We start from the raw sequence: 23,893 nt of genomic DNA, 5'->3' as shown, positions 1-23,893 counted from the left end.
ACTACCTTTATTCGCAAAATAAATGTATAGGAACGAGTGAAATGTATGAAGAGAAATTGCACAGACGAATTACTTTCAAAAGAATTGGGTTGAAGGAAAGAAAGAATTGAAAATGCCTATCGTAAAAGAAGGAACGATACAGAATAGTACGTAGTTTCGGGAGAAAGAGATAAAAAGTTATTATACTTGGAAGCCAGTAGCTCAGAAAGTTATTTTGTCTGAATGATAGTCTAGAGTAGGCTTTTTCAACCTATTTTATGCCACGATCATTAGCGGTTCTAGTCTGGGAATGCGGTGCCTATTTAAGCGATTATTTATATAATTGAAAGTATACTAAACTCGTGATATACCTGTCACAGTTTGAGTTCCGCCTGCATCAGGCCCGTATCCAGGGGGTCCAGGGGGCCGGGCCCCCGTAAATTTTTGCTGGCCCCCTCTAAAATTTTCACGGTAGGCTTGCAAATGAAATATATCGTGATGAACTATAATATTGTTGGATCGGGCCCCCCTAACTTCAGCTGGGCCCCCCCTAAAATTTTGGGCTGGCTACCGGCCTGGCCTGCACCCCAGTTTTTTATCTTCTAGATCCGCCATTATCCACGAAAATCCTTTCGTCAAATTATATTATCAACGACCCACAACAGTAATTTCCGGTTTGTAATAAGCTTTGTTAATTATTGCTGTTTATCACTTACAGTTGTATATGTGTGTACGCCTTACACACATATATAAAACTTTGGAAAGAATAAGACACTATCCCAAACGAAAGCAACCCCTTTGAATATTCTTAACTATATTTGAAATAACTACGGTACCTAAGTAAAATTATCACCATCAAAATTTAAAAAAAAAAATCACAATAATACGTAATATTCGGTAGCAAGATCCTAATTAATTTTCACTCTGTCTTCTGATCCCCGTGTAGATATATTCCTCTCGCGATCCACTTGGGTACCTTCTCTTCCAGGTTGAGAGTCACTATTATAGAGCATTTCTCTTCTTCTTTTCTAAATTGATAGAACATTATACTTATGAGCAGGGCCGGCGCTAGCAGTTTTGCCGCCCTGGGCGGTACTTTCACATGCCGCCCCTTTAATCTACAAACCGTCTTTTGATAAAAGACGTTCAGGTGTCACGAGAAAGTAAGATGCCCCATTTAAAAACATGTATGAAATAGAAAAGTAAAAATAAAAAAAACTGCCTCTCTCAAATGCTTAAGTAATATTTAAACGGCTTCTTACTTTTTTAGTTACAACTATAATAAGAATTTTAATTTTTAAGCTTAGTTTATATCAAAATGTGTTTCCAATAATATGGAGCATGAAGATAATATAGTGAATCAGATATTACGGCAAAACTAAGTGATTAGCCTATGCCTTATAATGTACTAAAATACAATAGAAATACATAAATTTAACATATCTTGATTGAAAGAAACTTTTCTTGTTTTCATATGAGCAAATTCCTTTATCACATACGCATAGTTCAATGTTTCAGCCAATTCGTTCTATTGATACCGCTAGACTACTCAAGTGTGTTTCAGACATCCGGTAAGGTTAACAAAACCCTAAGCTCAACACTGATATTGGAAGCAAAATCATGTTCCTTAATTAATTTTAAAATCTGTTTTGGTGAACTTTTAGGCGTAATTATAGCGGGTAACACTTTCAGTTTGTCTTACAAATCACTAGGGTTAATATAATCTGATTCTCTGAGTGTTAAAATGCTGGCAAGTTTAGTACACTTTTCAGACAAAAGTTCAGGTGGCATATCTTTACGATTACTTATATTGTAAAGAAAATCGAAATACTTGCTGTGATGTTTAAGTTGCTCAAACCTTTCTCTTAATGCTAACACAACCATCCCTAGAATTTTATGATAAAAATCGATCTTGTTTGTGGATCTTCAATAGCTTCATTCTCTGCCTTGTGCTGAAACTCTCTTTTTCTTTCGACTTCGAGCTTCCACTGTATTACCTATTCGTGGATCATCCATACCTAATGCTGATGCCAACTCCATCGCATCAACTAAGTAAAATTGAAACTTTGCATCGTTTCTGCTCCTCTCAAAGTACTCAGATATATTTTCAAAAAATCCGATTGCATCCAACACATGAGAATCGATGCTTTGGAGACTTTTACTTACTATGTTTATGTGGAATAAAAAGTCATACCAGATAACGAGTGAGCAAAGGAAAGGAAAGTCACGCAGCCGGTTTGCTATACACAGAGCATCTTTGGCGACCATTCTATCTGTTCTATTGTCGTTACTTATTTGAAGTAAGGCATCATAAACCTTCCCTATTTGATATCTAAGTGGAGTCAGAGCATCAATTCGGCTCTCCCACCTTGTGATGCTTAATGGTTTTAAAGTGAAACTGCTAATAGGTTCCTTTAGTATAGCCCAACGTTGAACTGACGCAGAAAAAAGTCATTAACTATACAAAGAAAAAAGAAAGAAAAGAAAAACGGCATACTGAGATGCTGTGGCTGCATCGTTAACGACAATGTTTAGTGAATAACTACTGCAAGGAACATAGAAGGTTCGGGAATTTTTTTCTAAAATTCTCTTCTGAATACCTGAATGCCTTTCATATTGGAATCTTTGTCTTATCCTTGGCCTCTCATGTCTTCGATAGGAATGTTAATTCCCTTTAACTGTTTAATTATTACTTCTGTCAGTCCTAGACCAGTGGTGTCTGTTACCGGTACGAAACCAAGAAAATGTTAGCAAATTTTTAGAAGGCATTTTCCATTACTGTATGTAATTTGTACAAAAGTAACGAGTATTGTCATTTGCTCTGTCAGAAATATCTGGTTTGCAGTCAAGTATTATACTATAATATTTTGTATCTCTTAAAGACAGGATTTTACTTTTAATTTGTTCACTAAGAATTTGAATAATTTCGTTTTGGACATCTTTTCCTAAGTAATAATAGTATTTATTTTCTCCTCCCATGGTTCTTTTAATGTCTTCAGCCATGACGCTGTCAAACTTTGCAAAGAGTTCTACCAGTTTCGGAAAATTACCATATTACTTGTGTTAAGTTTACCTGATGTTCCGCGTAACGGTAGACATTACTCACCTAAAAACTGTATTATTGCAACTAGTCGTTCTATTACGTTCTTTCAATATTGTGCTTCGATATTTAACATTTCCTGGTGTTCTGCATCAATTGAGTTGATTTTGAGTTTAACGTCCGGTTCAGCAGCGGAGCTATATGAGACGTGGACCTAATGATTAACATGGAATCCGAACCACATGAGCTCCCGCCGGGAACCGAACCCGTCTTCCACGCCTGAGGCGCGTACACTAACCGCTTAGCCACCAAGGGGCTCTCTGCATCAATTATAAGACCACTTTTCAGTCTTATCAAAAGCTCCATCCACCTTATTTGCGCTTCAAACTGAATATGAAACCTATTATGACTAGCCAAAGCTTCAGAAATGTGGCGCCAATTGTTATAATCATCAACTATGAAAGATATTTTACTTGTGGAAAATTATTTGCAACAAAAACCGAAAACATCATTTTTACTTTCTGAATAAACTAACCACTTTGTGAACACAAATTCGCTATTACATAATGTGTACTTGTGACAGTTATCTGCGAACCGATGGTTGAAATTATCTCTGGGACAGTTGCCAAACTTGGTTAATTGCCTGGGAGGACCTTTTTTGATTAGGGCGGTTCTAATATTGGGAATGAACAGTTTGTAAATTGGTTAAAAACTCGCTGCTAGAACCTAATGTCTCTTAGATGCTGTAGGCTAGAATAGCCTGTCTCAAGTGGGAGTGTACCTTTTGCATACTTGGAGTGAAGCGTTAGAACATTGTTGAATAGAAAAAAAAATAGAAGACAACTTGATAATCTTATCCACTCTAGTTGAAAATCTTATCTACGCCGCTGCAAGGGAAATATTGAACGAAATACCTGTGGCTAGTAGTTTGACAATTGAAAATGAGGGGGAATGCTCTGAATTTCCTGAGTATTTTCCTGAATGTGAGTGAAGTAAGTTCAATTACATTCCCAGGTGAAGACAATTTTATTTTTCCATATGAGCCTATTATATTTATTTTCTTTTTCAAATTTTGCCGCCCATCCGACTTGCCGCTCTGGGCGGTGGCACGGCTCGACCCCCCCTCGCGCCGGCCCTTCTTATGAGAGAAAGTCAAACGTTATGAACAATTTCGTCATATCTCTAATATAACTGTGCGCACTATCTTCTGTCCCTCACATATTATAAAGTAAATGGTGAAAAAAATAGATTAATTAAAATGGAACTCTCTTAGCTTTACCACAACTGCATAGCTTTATAATATGCTAAGGGAGAGGGCAGTGTGCAAAATCTAAAGATAGATACGACGAAATGCTTCTATTGTTTTGGTTTACCTCGAATTTACGGTATTTATTAGTTTATTAGTAAGAATTTGATCATCTTTTTTAGCTTCAAGAAGCAAATATGAACTGAATCACTGTCTGAATTCCCATCCGAGGCAATCACCCACAACAACCTTTACATTTATCTTTATTTTACATACTTACACAGGAATTGTCAATCAAAATTCGTACACTTTGATCGAGATGATTAACCTTCGAGCAAATAGACTCGCCCGTCCCACGTCTCTATATACAGGGCTGATCTCACTAAGTGAGGAGAAAAATTGGGGACAATTTTGATTGGCCCAAGATCACAAGCCAATTTCCAACGTGTTGTTTGTATTTGACAAACCGATAGATTATTGCAATTTAATGCAGGTCTCTTAGGTATCAGATGAATTGTGTGTAATCGGTCCAATTGGCTTAAGGTTGGCTCTGTATAGGTGGATTGATTTGAAAGGTGAAATGAATTATCGATACAAATAGGTAATGTGACCTTTCCTCAACAGATGACAGTACTCTATTGACTGTAACATGTAACGTATAGAATATGATATTGAAACAAAGTCACTGAAGCATACTTGGTGTTTGTGGAACAAAACTACACTCTAGTACAGTATTTTATGTTTGAAAATGATGAGTTCAACTTCAGTTGAAGCGTGAGTTTGAAACGATTATAGCTTACGCTTGAACAATTATATTGCTTTCCAACTTCAAGACTACACTGTGATTTATGCAAAGAAAGATTCAGAAAACATCACACGGCTACAAGTCCTCTTTCCTTTTCTATTGTTCTAGCTAGTAGCAACTGGTTTGAAAACCATCGTCAATAACTGTGCAGCTACATTTTGTATTCTTTGAATATGGATTAAAATTGTGATAGCACAATCATTTGTAGCATATATATATATATATATATATATATATATATATATATATATATACACAATCGTATATACTGTATGCAGTGGCGTATTTACGATTTTGTTTCGGGAGGGGCTTTGCTAACTTTCGGGGGGGGGCTTTGCCTGGAAATGTGAAAATTCTGCAAGACATTTCATTTACTTTACTATACTAAGTAATATTTCGGGGGGGGCTTAAGCCCGGAAGCCACTCCCCTAAATACGCCACTGACTGTATGTATACATACTAGAGTGGGTTGATGTTCTCAGCCTCACCAAGAAAACAAATAGATAGGAAGCGAAACTTGGTGTTTTTATTCAACATATTCCCCTTGTAGTGCAATGCACTTTTCACATCGCTGCTTCAGTGCTTGGAGGCTAGACAAATAGAAGTCGGATGAATGCTCCGCAAACCAGGCCTCTGTTTGAGAAATGACGTCATCCGCGAAATTGAAAATGCATTCCATTTCAAAACATTTTCACTTTAGGAAAGAGATAAAAGTTTGATTGAGCCAAATCAGGCTTATAAGGTGGATGTTCCTGTATTTGAACCGTAACTGCAATGTTTGCAATGTCAGACGTGCCTTATGTGAGGGCGCATTGTCCTCGAGGAAGATTACCTCGTTTGACAGCTTTGCACGTCTCTTCTTCTTCAGTGCTGCTTTCAGTTTGTCCAGAAGAGATAAGTTGCATTCCTGGTTTCACGCGATTTCAAATAATCCAGCAATAGAATTCCTTCACAATCCCAGAAGACCGTAGCAAAGGAGCGCTGTTTCCTAGCCTTCTTCGGACGTGGAGAGTGGCTGTGGTGCCACTCCGCCGATTGCTGTTTCGTCGTGGGATCGTAGAAATATAATTAGGTTTCGTCCACTGTTACCAGCAGTTGCAAAACGTTGGCCTTATCCGCTTGAAATTGGGACATAACTGCTTTACTTGTCTCCACCCGTTCACCATTCTGATCTGCGTTCAAAACTTTCGAAATCCATTTTTGCTGCGACCTTCCTCATACCCAAGTCTTCATGGATAATTTTCCAAACCTGTTCATGAGTAATGCCCAATGTGTCTTCTATCTGTTTGAGCGGGATTCGGCGATTGTCGAGAATCATCCGGTAAATGGCATCAATCATCTCGGAAGAGGTCACTGAAACTGGTCTGCCACGTCTTGGATCTTCGTTCAGACCAAACTGCTCACGTTTGAAATTCGCTGCCCATTTCTTCACAGGGCATATGATGGTTCCTTGTCCCCCAATGTCGTGAGAAGGTCGTTGTGGATCTCCTTCGGCGAGAGTCTCTTTAGGAAAAGGTACTTGATGAATGCACGGTGTTCAAATTTACTGCTTTCTGGGACGTGGGCTGACATCTTCACTTTGGAACTGAAAAAAAAAAAAATGGTTTAGTCAAATCAAATTTTGCACAGTAGCTTCGCTCCTCATAAACGTATATAACGCTTATATCTAGCTTTGTTTGAACCAGGGTAGGCTCAGAACTTATCAACTTACCCTCATATATATATATATATATATATATAGGGTGTTCAATATACAACGCAACCCGGAGTTTTGGATAGTAGGACTTTTGAACCTGAAGTGATACACAAATAATGATTATACCAAAATGAAGACTTGTTCATGCATAATTTTTAAACTAGGAAGCAATGATTAAAGTACGCTAGGAACCATACAGTGTTGCCAGATGTAACCGAAGGTATAAATCTTTTTTTTTTTTTTGCAAAACATGTAAATTGACTCATAACTCATACGTATGGATGTTCTGTCGTTAATTTTCAGTTTTTTTAGTTGAAGTAGCTTGGGAACTATGGAGCAGAAAAAAGAATTTTTCATTTTCACCGGTAAGTAATCGGACGAGGCTTCTGTAAGGGGAACTATAGAAATCGTAGTTTTCATAACTTAGCACTCTGAATTGGCAACCCTGCTGATGTTTCAGTGCATCACAAGGTGTGTTAAGGATCTGGCTACATTATGCAGTTACTGAAAACAATGAAAAACAAACTTTGAAATTATGATGATAAAATGTTTACAATGTGCACTCGACAACACTGCTATTCATTTCTATGGGTCTATTTAAAGCAAAAGGTATACAAGAACAATTCTTGAACTATTCAAAACCTGAAAAGGAACTTTCGCAGTGCCATTAAGAACATAAACACGTCTAATCTTCGTAAACTATCCCGTGCAAACTAATGAATACTGTGTGATGGAAAAAAACGGGTGAATCATCCATTCTAGCCAATACTGTATATTTCCATCTTTGATATTTTAATTTTTCTACTTTACTATTTCAAGCCTTCGTTTTAGGCAGTATCTGATTTACGTACTTCATTTGATTTGTTTTAAATAATAATAACAATTATTATTATTATAGTAACTAAATCACAAGAAAAGTTGATACCGTTGGTGTTTAAAGAAACTAATGCAATTACGGCCAAACTTGATATCATCTTGACGAGTTTAGCGCTTATATAGTCATAATGTGCAGTCTTTGGTTCTCGAGATGTGAGGAATCAAGTCTAGAGTTAGATTTAGCCCCACTTCCGCTCCCCACCTTTAAAAAACAGTAAATAAATAACTAAATAAATAATAAAATAAAAGAAGAAAGGAAACCTCGTCTCGATTGATGAGGTTTATCCAATGTTAACCAAATTGGACTTGGCGGAAGACCTTCGCCATCTTCATTTTCAGATAATGTTAACTCTGACATATATGCTAAACAGGATAATGTTTATGGTGAAGTATCTGTGCTGGTAGTTGCAACGGCCAGTGTTCCATGTGTGGTATATGGAATATGGATATCCATCGTTCCTTGTTGAAGACATTAACGGGTTGATTCCGTTAAGAAACTGGGCTACATTTATCTATTGCAAAAGAAATAAAATTCACTTTCGTTTAAGAATTATTGTGTAAATAAACATGGATGGAGGGATAAAATAACATTACAATCTTTTAAGGCTCACTAACGTGATCCTAACAATAGGTTGTGCGGGCAATTCAACCCCGAGTTATAAGACCATTAAAGGGCGTATCCGCTTGCAACGATGTGAACAGACTTTGGGGGAGATGGATGAAATTCAGCTCAAATGTAGAAGTGGTTATGTAGATTGTATATTCCAAACGCAAATTGTTCTAAAATGGATGGAACATAGTCAGTAAAAGCATAAAACATTAACACTAATGTCAATGGAAAATTAATGAACAAAAAAGGATTCGCCTACATATCTCAAACTCTGTAATAAGGAGATGGTTAATTGAAAACTTATTGCAAAAACGTAATGAAGAGCTTAAAAACTATGTATAGAACGTAAAGTAAAAATGGATGAAAAATTGTCAAAAAGCAAGTTGTTTGAGTAAAATAAATAATCATGATAAAGTATATGCATCTTCTTCGAATTACCCAGGACGCGGAGGTTACGTTCTTGATATAATTATCTCACATCTGAATTTGGAATATCCAGATTCGATTCAGGAAGCAATTTAACTTTTGACCTGATCACATGACACAGTCTGGTCCTTGTGGTGAACCGGATAGGCTCTTTGAGGTTTAGACTTTGAAGTTTTGAAGGAAAATGTCCAATTTCTATTTATAACTGAAATATTTGGAAGAAACAATGTACGTAAACGTTAACTCGACATTAGTTTACACTTACAGTTTTTCCCCTGACTTTCATTCCCATCATGAGATGGGCGGGCCGCAGAAGGTTATGCCTTCTCTATGGCCAGTGATATAAGATAAGGGTTGGTGAAGTAATATGAGATGGTTCTCAGGCTGTTATGCAATGTTAAGAAGTAGATAGGTCATCTAAGAAAGAGTTGCAGAAGCAAATTCAATTAGAGATGAACATGGAGTTGTGCATAGAATGGGAATGTGGTCGAGTTCAGACGGTGGAAGCTAAACTGCAGAGGAATCCGTGTGTGGAATCATGGACGGTGGATGTGTCAATACAGATTTGCTATTTGAAAAAAAAAATAACGATTTTTTTCCTACAAGAGCGAATCTTACTAGGTACAATTTTTAATTTTACTCATTATAAATAAGAAAACTGTCTTTCAGGAGAATGAAATTAATTCTTGTGTTTAACGTCCATTCTCAACTCCGAGGCTATATGAGACTTAGTCCTGATCTTAACGCCAGATCCAGAAATCATCATCATCTACTGAGAATCAAATGACGATTTCCCACCGCATAACCTAGTTCTTATAGAAAACATGATTTTATTATTACTCTAATTAGTCATTATTTCGAGGTCTCGACTGATTCGGGGACAGAGCACTCGCTCAGTAGCGGTTCTAGCCCGGGGCCGGGGGAGCCAGTCCCCCCCCCCAGTTTTTCGAGTGCCTAAAGTAATTTAAGCTATTCTTTATATATTTTTTAAAGTCTATAGTGAACTCGCTATATACTTATTATACTCTGGGTTCTGGCTACATCTCCAGTTTATACCTTCTAGATCCACCTCTGTGCTCGTTGCTGGACCGTGAGAAGCCTGTTTCGATTCCAGCTCGCGCCAAGTGAATCTTTATGGTGGACAAATCGTATGCTATTGTTCGTTAAAAACTGAAACAGGTGCTGACAATACTGAGCTGGTATGCTTGTAATTTGTGTGTAATAGTACAAAGATATGTAATAAACGGTTATATTGGTAATGCATTTAGAGGCACGCCATATATATTGTTGAGGTATTAATCTTTCTCTTCCCCTCTCTCTATATTCATCTTCATCTTGTTTCAGGTGTTACTATGAGTTGATGAGCATTTATTGTTGAAACTAATTCCGTAATTGTTGAATGTTTAAAAGACTAATGGATTTTACCTTCGAGCCCTATTCAATTAGTGATCTCTCAGCAATGAACCCTGAAATATCAGCTGTCAATATTCATTACATATGGTTACTTAACCCGCACATACGTCCATTATAATTATTATTTTTTAAAAACAAAAAAAGCTATTTGTAGCCAGAATCTTGTAGAGACGTCAATGTTTGTTCATTTCATCGTTGAAATGGGTATATAGTGGCCAGCTGACGATCCTGTCATTAGAGGTTTGCAGAACGAGTCGTGTCATCTTGAACACAGCCAGAGGTAATTAATCTGCTTGACTAATTTCACTACCACCTCATTCCTCCGACTCATCACCCAAATACACCTGACACTATTCATTTTGCAACAGGGATATGACCCGAAAATTTTAATCATGACTGTTTTCTCTAATAGATATCTCGTAGAAAATATTAGGTTTTATTGGTAAAATATTAGTAGTATTTTGTGGATGAAGATACAGGAGATCTGCAGATTTTAAACAGATTAAAATGTAATCGCTATTTCATTTTTCATTGGTAAATATGTATTTTTAAATGAAACACATGCATTATGTTTTCGTATACAGCATTCATGTTAACGCTTCTCTCTCTTCAATACTGCTGTTATGGCACATTATGAGGATTGTTTAATTGCATTATTGTACCTTATATTTTAAGTGAATATTTCAAAGCATAGGGTTAAGATTATTCACCAAGATAACAATCTTTAGAATGAGTGCACTTTTGCCTGCAACAAGAGAAAAGTGTATTGATTTCCGTAGCATAAAACTCTGGAGTTTTAGGCAGGATGAACACTTCGGAGACATTTTAGGCTGCTGGTGTGTTGTCTACGTAGATGCTTGAAAACGTGGTCATCATTGGGAGAAAGATCTGATGAGTAAGCTGATTAAGGTAGTGTTTGGTATCCCTGTTCGTTAAACTTGTGTGCAGGTATTCGTGATACTTATTGATCCGGCGTTTTCGTGGAAGAGAATTTGTCGCTTTCGATTGACCAATGCTGGCCATCGATTTTTCAGTTTTTGGTGTCATTCTGGCAGTAATTCTCTGTTGTATTTGTTTTGCCAGGGTTCAAAGAAATTGTATTAAATGACTCCAAATGCGCACAACCAAAGAATAACTCTCCCTTCTTTTAATGCTGCTTCGATTTGGATAACATCTATGGTGCCTCATAGCTGTCTAGCCGCTGCACGAAACGCCGTCCACTGTCATATAGTGTCCATCTCGCTGTGTGTCATAATACGATCAAGCAAGGAATTATTTAAATTGCGAAAAAGAAGGGCAGAACATACTTTATATTGTCCGTCTTTGTTTTTTCATTCAAGTCGTGAGATTCACATTTGTCGAGCTTTTTTTTTTTTTTTAATTTTCCCATTTAGTGCACATGTCGAACTATTGAATGCTAAACACTAACTGCAATCTTTCGAGTTTGACATTGGTCCTCTTCGAACATGTTGCTTAATTTCTCATCCTGAGTCGCAGGATATCCGTGACTCTTCTCATTTTCAAGTTTCTTGTCTCCTTGTTGAAACTTTTAGATCCAATTTTGAATCGTAGGTTCATTTGTAATTTCCTGTTTAAATGTTTGGTTCATATTGCGAGCAGTTTATGCAATTTTATATCCTAACTTGAACTTGCCTAATAAAATTGCTCGAATTTGCATTCGTTTCATCACTACTTTCATCAACAATAATAGTAATACTACTACTAATAAAAGACCAATCGTAATTGGCAGTAGTCGGGAAGCGCACAAACAAATGGATGTGTGCGCTCGTAATCACAAAATCCACTGTGGTGGATCCATATTGTGTCAAAACAGTTTTTGGCATTGACTGATTTTTCATTACAAAATCGCCATTAACCATCATTAGAACAAAATATCGCATTATCCTATGTACTTAATCTTTCGTTGTAAATTGCAAATAGAAGAAATAACGCACATCGGGAATGAAGTTTAATTTTATGCAAGGGAAGAGAAGAGGATGAATACCAAGACGGATGTTCCATTAATGTGCTCGCTGGAAACAAGTTTTGTCAACTTTGCAGTGGAAAACCAGACAAGCCTGGGAGTAACTTTTGTATGTCTTTGCTTTCTTATATTGTTGCAGGATACTTAAAGAAAAAAGTTAACGGCTGTGTGATCTATTAGTACTCAATGTAATCATTTTCAAATTAAACAAGAAGGACAAATGTGTAGAAGTGTAATTAAAGAAGTCTATTTTAAACTTGTGGAAATTTGGTATTTAATACAAACTCAAGCATCTCATTGTGAAAACATATTTTAACAGCACTTATACCTATTGTGGTGGTTCCCTGTGGTACTCAATTTCACGTTTTGATGCGATAGTGAAAACTAATTCTAAAACTTCTTTACGTAATTATCTAGTTCTTAGAAAACACCACATAATAGAAAGGTCTGTGTTGTAGATACATTCGACACAGGGGCGGATCCAGGACCGACTTCTGGGGGGGGGCGGTGGGTTGTCATACTGGTACTTTTAAAGGCTCCAAACTTTGGGATGGGTTTTATTTATATATATAAAATAAGAAAGTTTCCTCTTCTGTGGGGGGGGGCGATTGCCCCGATCGCCCCCCCCCCTGGATCCGCCCCTGATTCGACACTGTAAATATAAATAAATCTTCAATTGAATTATGAGTTCATTGCCTTAGACGACGAGCAAAGCAGTAACGAAGAACATCTTAGAATCATTGTTCGCTTATTTGGTAGTTTTTTGTGTTTCTTAGAAAATTACTTACAGAAATAATGTTATTCTACCACTTCTGAACTATTTTGAAAAAGAAAGTGCGAATAAGACCAATAGGTTCGTGTACCTAAGGTTTGAATACATAAGTCGTAAGTTGTTACCCAGACGCAGATTGTTTATCCAAATAAGTTTAATGCGAGCACTCTTATTATGTCACAAGTAATTTGTTTCTGTAATACCTCATATAATCAATAGGCCTATTTGTAGTGTATTGGTGTATATCCACTTAACATCGACACAGAGAGTCTTCGTGGCCATATGGTTAGCATATGAGCTGCGTTCAGTTCCTGGTGTTAGCTCGTATAGTGCGGTTTCCATGTCGTAGACCTACATAACATACGTATAGCATCGGTGCTGGGAGGACTATCCAAAACAACCAACTAGTCGATCTTCACACATGAATACCCCGTGTAAACGAAATGTAAGCCTATTTACATATTACACTATATTCCATTTTCTGTACATAGAATTTGATTAAGCGTTTGTTCAGACACTCAAGTTCATATCTATTGTATTTTAAATAATAATAGAACTTAAACGTGTTTTATATACCTTATATAATATGCACTCATGTTCAAAATGACTGTCGCATATCTATAACTGTCTTCTTGTAAGAATATAATTTGATAATGATTTTGCAGGGTACTTTTAATACTAATATTATCTGTATAAACGGGAAATGTATATTTTTGGTAAATTTCATAGAAAACGAATTATAAATACGAAAATTAGAGTGAGTAAACAAAATGTTGCTAAATGAACAAGAAAGTTTTATTTTCTTTTTATCATTCTTATTTACTGCTCTTTTGACATGAAATTTGCCACATACATGTCTTTGCCAATTATACACATACTCACACTATAAGAAATATCGGGCGAATTCTTCATCAAATTATATTGTTACAATAACATATTTATAGGCATACGACAATAATTTTGAACATGAGTGTAGCAACAACACACTATTTTTACACAATAATTAATAAAGCTTGATTTCGAAACATTAACTATTAAATTTAGGCATTCTCTACATCGCGGTAGCTCAATGGTAGAACGTTTACTTCTGGCACGTTGAGTTCCTGATTCGATCACAGCTCGAGCTAAGTAGGCTTTGTTGTAGACAAACACCGTACGAATGGGTTCTCCCGTTCCCTCCCAATTAATTCATTCTACCAATTCAGTCATTCTCATCTTCACCATCTCTCCTTTAACTTACATAACATAAACGTGGATCGTAAAACTGAAAGATTTCACTTCATTTAGACATTCCATAGTCTTTTAAAGTAATACAATATTTTATTGGTTCCAAGACAGAGGATTTATTTGAGTGTCTACTTCTTTCGAAATAATTTTAAAAATTGGACATTGGAGACTAGCCGTCTTCTGTCTCATCTCGAATTCTAGAAGGCGTGTGTCATCTCGTTTTGGAGAGAAGAGAACTGGTCTCGCGCAATGCAAAACGAAAAATTAACAATTTTTTTCGAAAAATATGAAAACCCGAAAATGAAAAATTGAAAATTATCGAAAAATTGAATAATGAGATTTTTCGAAAAGACGAAAAGTGAAATATTGAAAAATGAAATTTCCAAAAATTCAGAAGTAGATTTTCGATAATTTTGACCATTATTTTGTCGTTAAGCACTAATAATATTTTAAAGTTCACTTATTTTAATTTAATTACATTCAATATACTTAAAATGTAAATTTCTTTTAGTTACGTAGTTTTTTTTTTTTATTTCATAACACGAAAACGTGTAATTAAGATTTGTAGAAAGATCCTTTTCCTTCTGTAGAAAGAGAACGAACGTTAAAATTTAATGTAAAGCAACAAAGGAAGTTAGTTATTTTGCTTTTGCTTACTGAATTCTCTTAGCCAGCTCTACTAAAGCAAAAGAGGAACGGAAACCCTTTCAAATAAAATTCCCGTCAGTGCGTTTTGGTTTCGTCTGAAAATTTAATCAAATTACTGACCACTGTTACTTACTTGATGCTTTCTTGTAGGTTTTCCCTTTTTTAAAAACTTTTAGTTTTCTCTTTCTCTCTATCTTCAGTACAACCATACACTCTGTTCTGTGTGTAGTAGCGAATGACTGCTTGAGCAGATGGATGCAAAGCACTACTAAGATAAACATATAGTAATCTGGGTGAATGTTTTAACAGGGAAAAGTTGCTCATTCTCTTGATGTCTTTTTCCCTACAGTCGCCATATTTTTTTTGTGTGTGGAGAGAGGCTGGTCTAGCACTGAAATATCCGCTGTAAGTTCACTAAAGCTTCATCAGACGACCACAAAAGAAGAAGAATACGAGTTAATTAAGGGAAGGAGTTTGAATAGGCGTCCACATAGAAGCCTTCAAGAGATGAACTTTAATTTAACCTCACTACTTTCTCCTCTCTCTCAATCCCCCTCCCACAACACTTTCTCAGTTCCTTAAGTTAAACTTTTACTACATGCTCTCTCCTTCCACATGATCCAATTTGTTTGCCTGTGTATGTGTGTGTTTATGAGTTTGTATGTTCATGTTTACTCTTCTTTCACTATGAACGCTTGAGGTAGGGCAAATACACTGAGGCCTTTGCTGCTTGTTTTAAAAGAAAAGAAGCTTTGTGGGTTTCTTACTTACGTGATTTTCCAAGGAATGTGTATATGGTTGCGTGCACATTTGTTTAAATAATAATGAATAGATCCATAAGTGCATTACCAAGCATAACTTAAAGTCGAAAATTACTAAAATCTTACTACGGAATGCGAGAAGTCTTATATCATATGATTTAAATGGGGTTGGACGTAAAGAGTTATTTCAAATACGTCAAATATATATTGTTTTAGAGAGACACCAATAAATATAGAAAAGTGAAGTGATCTGGCAATGGGAAGATTATGACATTAAACTTTTAAGGACCAAGAGAAAAATTGATTGAGACATTTAAAGTGGAAAAGAATATTACGTTTAAGTCAGAGTTGTACTTGAAGAGAAACGATATTGAAGATAAGAAAGTGGGTTCTTTTTTTATGTGTGACATGTCCGGAGAGCGTTTAAGGAAATATGGAAGTGAGAAAAATGATAACCCTAGAACAAGTCTTGTTAATATGTAGAATAAGGACATTATTAACTAACTAACTAACTCAATGGCCTATGGAACGCGGAGGTTCACAAAAAAAATCTCCACTGACTTCTATCCTTAGGCAACTGGATCCAGTTTCTACTTTCTGCGAGATCCATCTTAATACTGTCATCCCATCTACGCCTAGGTCTTCCTAATCGTTTTCCGACTGGACTTGCAGTTAAGACTTTCAAAGCGTTCCTCTTTCTTCCATTCTGGTTACATGACCTATCCATATGAGCCTCCTAATGATTTGATAATCCTAACAATGTTTGGTAAACCATATAAGAAACATTATTACGTATATACAGGGCCGGATTTAGCATTTTGGCGCCCCTAGGCCCAATAATTTTTCCGCCCCCTAGTCTGGTTAAAGTTACTTTCCTAGAAACCTTTATTAAAAAATTACAGCCAGTTCTCCCGTGTTTAAGATCAATGTTGTAACGAAGTTGATGCAGAATGTTGAAAAATAGTTTAACTTTACCAACAATTATTTGTTCCAATGAACTTCAAAATCAGAATGCTTTATTAGCCTGATTTTTTAAAATCAATTCAAAAAATATGTTAAGTTATGGCTATTTATTTTTATTTCTAGATATTTTTTATTTTTTTCTCCCGGCCGTGCGCCCATAGGCCCGGGCCTATTGGGAAATCCGGCCCTGCGTATATAACGTGCAAAATTGTTTCCAATAATCTTTCTAGATCATTGTTTGCTTATTTCGTTCACAAACTATGGAACTATACTTTGTTTAAAAACATTATTGTCATCTACATTTATGAACGAATGATTTGTGAGATTTGGTTTGTGAAGGAGTGATCACTTAAAACATTTTACTTTGTGCAACTCAAATATGTTCGTTGAAATAATACTCAATCGAAGTTAAACTCTCGATATGATGGTAAACATACAAATACTATATTAGTGATAAAAGTTCTACAAAGCAAATATTTTTCAAAGGATTATTCTCTTTCTGATCCCGCTCTATTGGTAAGAATATATATTCAAGGAGTTTTCGACTTCCACATCTTTATGGAACGTAGCAGGCCATTATCTACAATTCGAAGAAATATCATCCTGCAGTTTAGCATACTTATAGTTTAGTATACTTACAAAACCTGGAGAAGACGACCTCAATTCAACTTCAAAGGCATATTTCAGGTAAACGTAAACATTTTTTAATTTCTATAAATCCAATGCTTAAGTGAGCGAGTGTGTGTAAAACAGAGGGACAAAGAGAATGGAGTATATGGGTTTTGATATTTAAATTTGTTAATGAAAGTCAAATTAGGAACTAGAGATCTTTCGTGACTAAACGGTTAGCACACGAGCGCTTGGTGTGGGGAACCTGGGTTCGATTCCCGCTGGTAGCTCATATGCTTCGGATTCTATGTTAAACTATAGTTTCACGTCTCATATAGCCTCGCTGCTGGAAGAGACAGTAAACTGAAATCAAATCAAAAATCAAAATCAAATGAGAAACTAGAATTTCCTGCAAGCTGAAGAAATGAGCGATCTGTGCAAGTAAAGTATGGCAAAAGAATTGCTGATATGATACGTTTAGAAGTCCCCGGAAAACCTCGAACTAATTGGATAATTTTCGGCATAAGCACACATGACTTGAGATTAAACTTTTAATCTTTATGGTTACTACAGGTGAGCACCTGATGATGGAGTTACCGCACTTTCGAACGTAAAATAATTATTGGTAGAAGTACTCCGTAACAGGTGGAAGTCATTTAATTATAACAAAGTGAATCAAGCTCATTTATAATATCTTGGAGATAAACGAACGAGAAAATTTGAAAAGTTCATTTCACCAATTAAGATATTAAATAAATATACTTTCTCACTAATATTTTATTTTGGTGGGAATGCGGTGCCCTGATTTGGAAACCTAAATTTAATGTTGGTAATGATATTTTTCGAGTTGATGTACTTTGCCTCTTAATGCATCATTAATTTCTATGAAACCAGATAATTTGCAAAATAAAGAAATTTGTTTCTACTTTTCACCAAAATTGATATTGAAAATTATCTTACAGAAGTTTAGTATGCTTATAACAATTTCTTAAAGAATTACGAGTGCCAAAGAACAAATAAGTTTTAACTCTTTGCCAATACAAACACATCTGATCCTTTAAAAAAATATTTTTGAAGAACTTCAAACTTAATTGCGAAAAGGTATTAATTGATATACAACTAGTTACCAAATAATGGAAACGCCTTAAACATTTACCCACAGGATTAATAATACGTGGGACCACTGTCAGCTTACAGAACATCTCTGAATCGACCTAGGAAGGAGATTTATAAGTCAGTTTCAAGTAGTACCATTTCTGAAATAGTGAAGTCTGTGTCCGGAAAAAGATATCTGTTCTAGATTCGAAGCTCAAGAACTGACCAGAAGAGATGTTATAATTCATCCCGATCTTGAAACCAATTCTCAAGAGTTTCAGTGTTTAGAATTGGAGCATTGCATTCTGTGGAAAATTTCAACATTGGCTGGATACGATTTCTGAAGCATAGAATACACGTCCTCATTAAAGTGTCATCATAATCACTAGCTGTAATGCTTTGCTGTGCCAATCACGACAGGACAAGGAGAATGTCGGGTAAAACTTGATCACAGGAGTGCTGGATGCATGTCTCAAGGTGTCTTAAATCGCGGATTCTCTCAGCATACCCAATCTGTTTAAGATGAACCCACATATAAAAAATCAAAGGGCGTTAGGTCAGGGCATCTGGGCGGCCATTCCACTGGGCCATGGCGACCAATCCACTTTCCTATGGACCCACCAAACCATTCACGCTCACCAAGTGTGAGGGGCTCTATCATGCTGAAAATAAGATGGCAATTTGCCGTATGCGTTCAGTATGGAAGGAAACACAAGGCCCTGTAGGAGCATCAGGTACTGTTGCACCGTTAAGGTGTTGATAATGAAAAAGACCCCAATGATCCGGCAGTCCATTATGCCATATCACACCATTACATTTTCTGGACTATGTTCTCTACTCAGGTCAACCCAGTGCGAATTTGCGTCACTCCATTATCGACAGTTATGCCAATTGACCTCCCCGTTCAAAGTGAAGTACCCTCATCGCTGAACAGTATGACCCTGGAAAACGGGGAATCCTGTCTCTGTTGTTCAATAGCCCACCCTCAGAACTCCAACCAGCGATCAAGGTCATCCTCGTTAAGTTTATATAGCATGTGCAGCTTGTAAAGATGCCACTGATAAGTGTGCAATATCCGGACCACGGAGGATTGGCTTGCTCCACATTCCAATGACACGATAGGAACTAGGTTTAGAACTTTGCACAAATGATGCTATCATCGCTGTTGCTGTTTCCTCGGTAGTGATAACCTTTGATCGCCCACTACTGGCATATCTTCGACAGAGCAGATCTCCTGGAATTTGATGATCAGATGTGCGAGAGTGCTGTTCGATACGGGTTTTCTATCTGTGTACCATGTGTTGTAGTCGTCTGCAATTGTCCGGTAGCTGCGTTCCCCGGATATAAGGATGATTTCTGCCTTCTGTGCCTTTGTTAGACCCATTTTAAATCATCTGCAACAAACAGAGATTATGTCAATATCCATGTAATCCATATTAGATCACCTGCAACAAAGAAAGACTGTCAGTGTCAACGTAACCCAGTTTACATCACCTACAGTAAAGAAAGATTATGTAAGTAAGTTTCAATGTCATTTTCCACTTCTGGGCTTTCAGAACTCCCGAATTCTCCAACATTGACAAAACACAATTACATGTTACATTCGTGAACTCAAATTAATGAACCACATGTTTCCTTCCCATTTAAAAATGTCGACTTGAATTCAAGATGGCTGCCATGATCGATATACACTCCAAATGATGGGGTCCCTCATCCAATATCACTTGCCAATACTCGCTTTTTACTTCTTCTCTTCCGGCTTCAAATTATAATGGTGTCCAAGTACTTTTGACTCATTCTGTATATATGCGTCTATATTAGAAACTTGTCTGTTCTATTTGTTGAGTAATAGAAGCTACTTTACGTGCACTTGAATAGGTTTATCACACGAGGAAAGCTCAAAATGTTCTGATCCTTAATATGGCTTGTATACGAAAGGAATTTCAATCTTTCGATATAATAATTGTACGTTGGTATCTCAATAACAATATGTCAATACACATGTATCTAAATTCTATTAAACAATAGTTAAATGCAGGGCAAATTTACGGAATTACAATGGATAAAATTCGGTTTATTGCTTTTTTACTAAAGTGCACAACAATCCTATTTTATACATATTGGATTATGTAAAATAATTTTTCGGTTTATAATTTGAAATATGGGCTGTTTCAATTATTATGCCAAAAATACTTGTGATTGTAATATTAATCCTAATCATTGCATGGTCAAATGGGAGACAAATCATGATTAGTCTTAACTTCTCCATTTAAAATAAGATTAAATACAGTAAAATAAGACTAAATAAAATAAAATGAAATAAAATAAAATTGAGTTTGGATGTAAAATCTGATTTCACAGCGGTTTTAAACACAATCTTCATAAGCGTTCTACAAAGATATTCCATCTGTCTATTTTAAAGAAAGTTCTTGTTTCTGTTGTACGACTGCTAAAAGATTAGTGTATATAGTACGTATATTACCTATAAACAAGTAGATTCTCAATTGTTTGGCAAATTTACAAATTTGAGAAGTGTTAAATGTGCAAGTCGTATTTTGGACGAACTTCACAAAGATGAGGAGCACATTTTAGACGGTATATGTTAGGGGCGGATTCAGGACGGACTCCTGTGGGGGATGGTGGGTTGTAGTACTGCTACTTAGAGCTACTTTTAAGAGCTCCAAACTCTGGGATGGGTTTTATTTATATATAAAAGAAGAAAAAATACGTCTTCTGGGGGGGGGGCATCATGTGATTGCCCCGATCGCCCCCTGGATCCGCCCCTGGTATATATAGAATGTTCTAAATTGAAAAAAAAATTAATAAAACACATGTTCTTCCTCACCTATCTCCAGAAATGCTACAACGCAACGTTTATCTCGTAAGTTTGTGATAACCTTATACATCTCATATTGAACGACTGCTTAGGAGCCTAGGATAACAGCAATACGAAAAAGAACTTACAGGGAAAGTTACGGGATATCAAGGAAAGAAGGAAGAGTTTATTTTCAAACGCGCATTCTTGTTACCTGACCAAAGGTGCGATAGGAACAGTTGCTTTTGTTTACTGTTGTGAACATAAATCTTTGTCTATCCGTGTTATTTGTCCATTCTAGCATTTTCCCATTTCTCTTTCCAAATTTCAATAACCGTTTTAGGCGAAAGATATTTTCACGATGATGGTGACTACTAAAATGGAGATCTTCTTGCCACGAAATTATTTGGCCTAATAACTGTTTTCTAAGCTTTTTATTAGTATTTTTCTTACAAAGAGATTTCTATAGATCAGGATAAAGGGACAAATTCACGTTCCTTGAATCAAGTAACTGTAAAGGAAGACGCATATGTCTGATATATACAAATGAAATTGATCTTTTCGAGCGATCAAATTACAGGGAAACGGTTCAACTCACTTTAAGCTGCTTTTTTGGATGAAAAGATTTTATATATTTCGACAGAGATTTTCTTGTAGGCCTTATATCTGGAGATTAGTGTAGCCAAATCCAAACTATCAGTTAACTTCTACAAACTATGTCTGATATATACAAATGAAATTGATCTTTTCGAGCGATCAAATCACAGGGAAACGGTTCAACTCACTTTAAGCTGCTTTTTTGGATGAAAAGATTTTATATATTTCGACAGAGATTTTCTTGTAGGCCTTATATCTGGAGATTAGTGTAACCAAATCCAAACTATCAGTGATGTGCTTATTCCGTAGAAAATATGTAAACTCGATTTAGGGTCCCTTCAAAAATTTTGTGGCCCCTGATCCCAAAACTAATTATTGGCCAAGATCTCATTTTTTTTTTTTTTTTTTGTTTTTGTTTTTCTAAACTTCTTGTTAATATGTCACTTTGATTAAAGAGTGTATCTTAAGGGAAAGGAATTCATTTTACGTCACACACTTCGTTATTTTGAAGTTTTTATTATTACACACTTCCACTGAAATGCGATTTTTAAAGAGGGAAAACGGTCCAAATACATTAACAAATCTATTCTTTCTTAACGAAGAGCGGACATTTCAGTTAGTACATTATTTTAATTTTGATTTTGTTTTATTTTAGCGTTCCTTTCAACAGCGAGGCTCTATGAGGCATGAACCTACAGCTTAACGTGCGTTCCGAACGCCATGGTGTGGGAGCTCATGTGGTTCGTATTTCACGATAATCAGTATGCTCATTTCTTATATAGCCTCACTGCTGAACGGGACGTTAAAATCAATTGAACTCAAATCCGAGTCTCCCACTCCAAACGTGCGTGCACTAACCGCTTAGCTACGAGGGTGCTGAGTTAAATTATATAGTGAACACTGTGTGTGTGTGTGGGTGTGTGTGTGTGTGTGTAAATATATAATTTATATTTACAACACTGCTCACAATGCAACATTTATTTTACAATCTCTGTATGAATTACGTAATTTTCATAGCATAGGATATTTTGAAGTTACATCAGATGTGCATTTCTACGTAATATTATTGCTGTTTAAAGATACGTCACATTCATCTTTAAGTACCGTACGTGCACGGTGTTGTAACTGGTGAGGAACAATATGCATTTTGAAGTACCCTCACAATACTTTAACGCACAAGATTAGATTCAACTTTTATGACGATCATTGTAAAGATTCTGGCAATTCTGCCTTATCTCTTCCAACCCATTTATCTCTGAATACATCATTCAGATAGTCTCTGATCGACAGTGCTTAATAAGCTGATTCATCGTAATCACGAGCTTCAAACAGCACTTTCTCCCATCATGAAATTGTCCATAGGGTAGAGTAAGTTTATTGATTCTTCCTCTGAAATCTATTACATATTTGATCGATTTACCTAAGTTTGTTGCAGAAGTGATCAATCGTCGTATTGACCTATAAAAGAGTAGTAAATAATCTCTTAAATGTGTGTACAAACACAATTGATTTCAGACTTTGGAATGTCTTAAACTACTTACATTATAATTTTTGGAATCATTTTCTACCTTTGAAAGAGTGCCATGACATGGGGGCGACAAACCCAGGCGCCGAAGTAGGAGGGCGCAAAAGTCGGGAGGAATAAAGGAAAGAAAAAAGAGTGAGGAAAAATTACATGGAATATTTTAGATGAACAACAGTATTTTTCAATCTAATATTTAATATGACCAGGGTCAGATTCATACTTGTGCACATACATAAAATGGAAGGAAAAAGTAATAAAGAGTGCATAAAATCGAGGAAAAACAGGGTTTACTTTTGAAAATTTTCTTAGGCTTCGCGCCAACCATGGTGTCGCTTCGCGGCTGGCTGGTCTATTGACCTCACTCACATGTACGTTGGCGCCGTCGTAGCTTTAATCTCTCCTTGGGCGCTGATTTTTCATAGCACGGCACTGCGTTGAGATCTAATTAAATCGTTTTATTACACATTGTAACATTAAATTTAGTAATTTTTATGTAAACCTCTAGATAAAAGTTTAGTTCCTACATTTTCTCGAAGATAAATATTAACCAAAGCAACATTAAAAACATTTTTTGCGACCAGTCATGTAGTGGCGCGTGCAGGGTGGCTTACGTAATATGTTCATAGTCTATTACAATCATCATAAATTTACAGAAGAATGAGTGTATACTTCTGTGGGTACACGCTACATTTTTTTAAAAAACGGTCGTGCGTATACATATCAAAATATCTAGCATTACATTACTACCTAGAATCCTACCGTAACTCCCACCAATCAAATAGTAAAGAAACTCAAATGTTGCAACA

The sequence above is a fragment of the Thermobia domestica genome, chromosome 8 (genome assembly GCF_964235325.1).
Source record: "Thermobia domestica chromosome 8, izTheDome1.hap1.1, whole genome shotgun sequence".
In the NCBI taxonomy this organism is placed as follows: domain Eukaryota; kingdom Metazoa; phylum Arthropoda; class Insecta; order Zygentoma; family Lepismatidae; genus Thermobia; species Thermobia domestica.
This window is presented reverse-complemented; position numbering follows the sequence as displayed.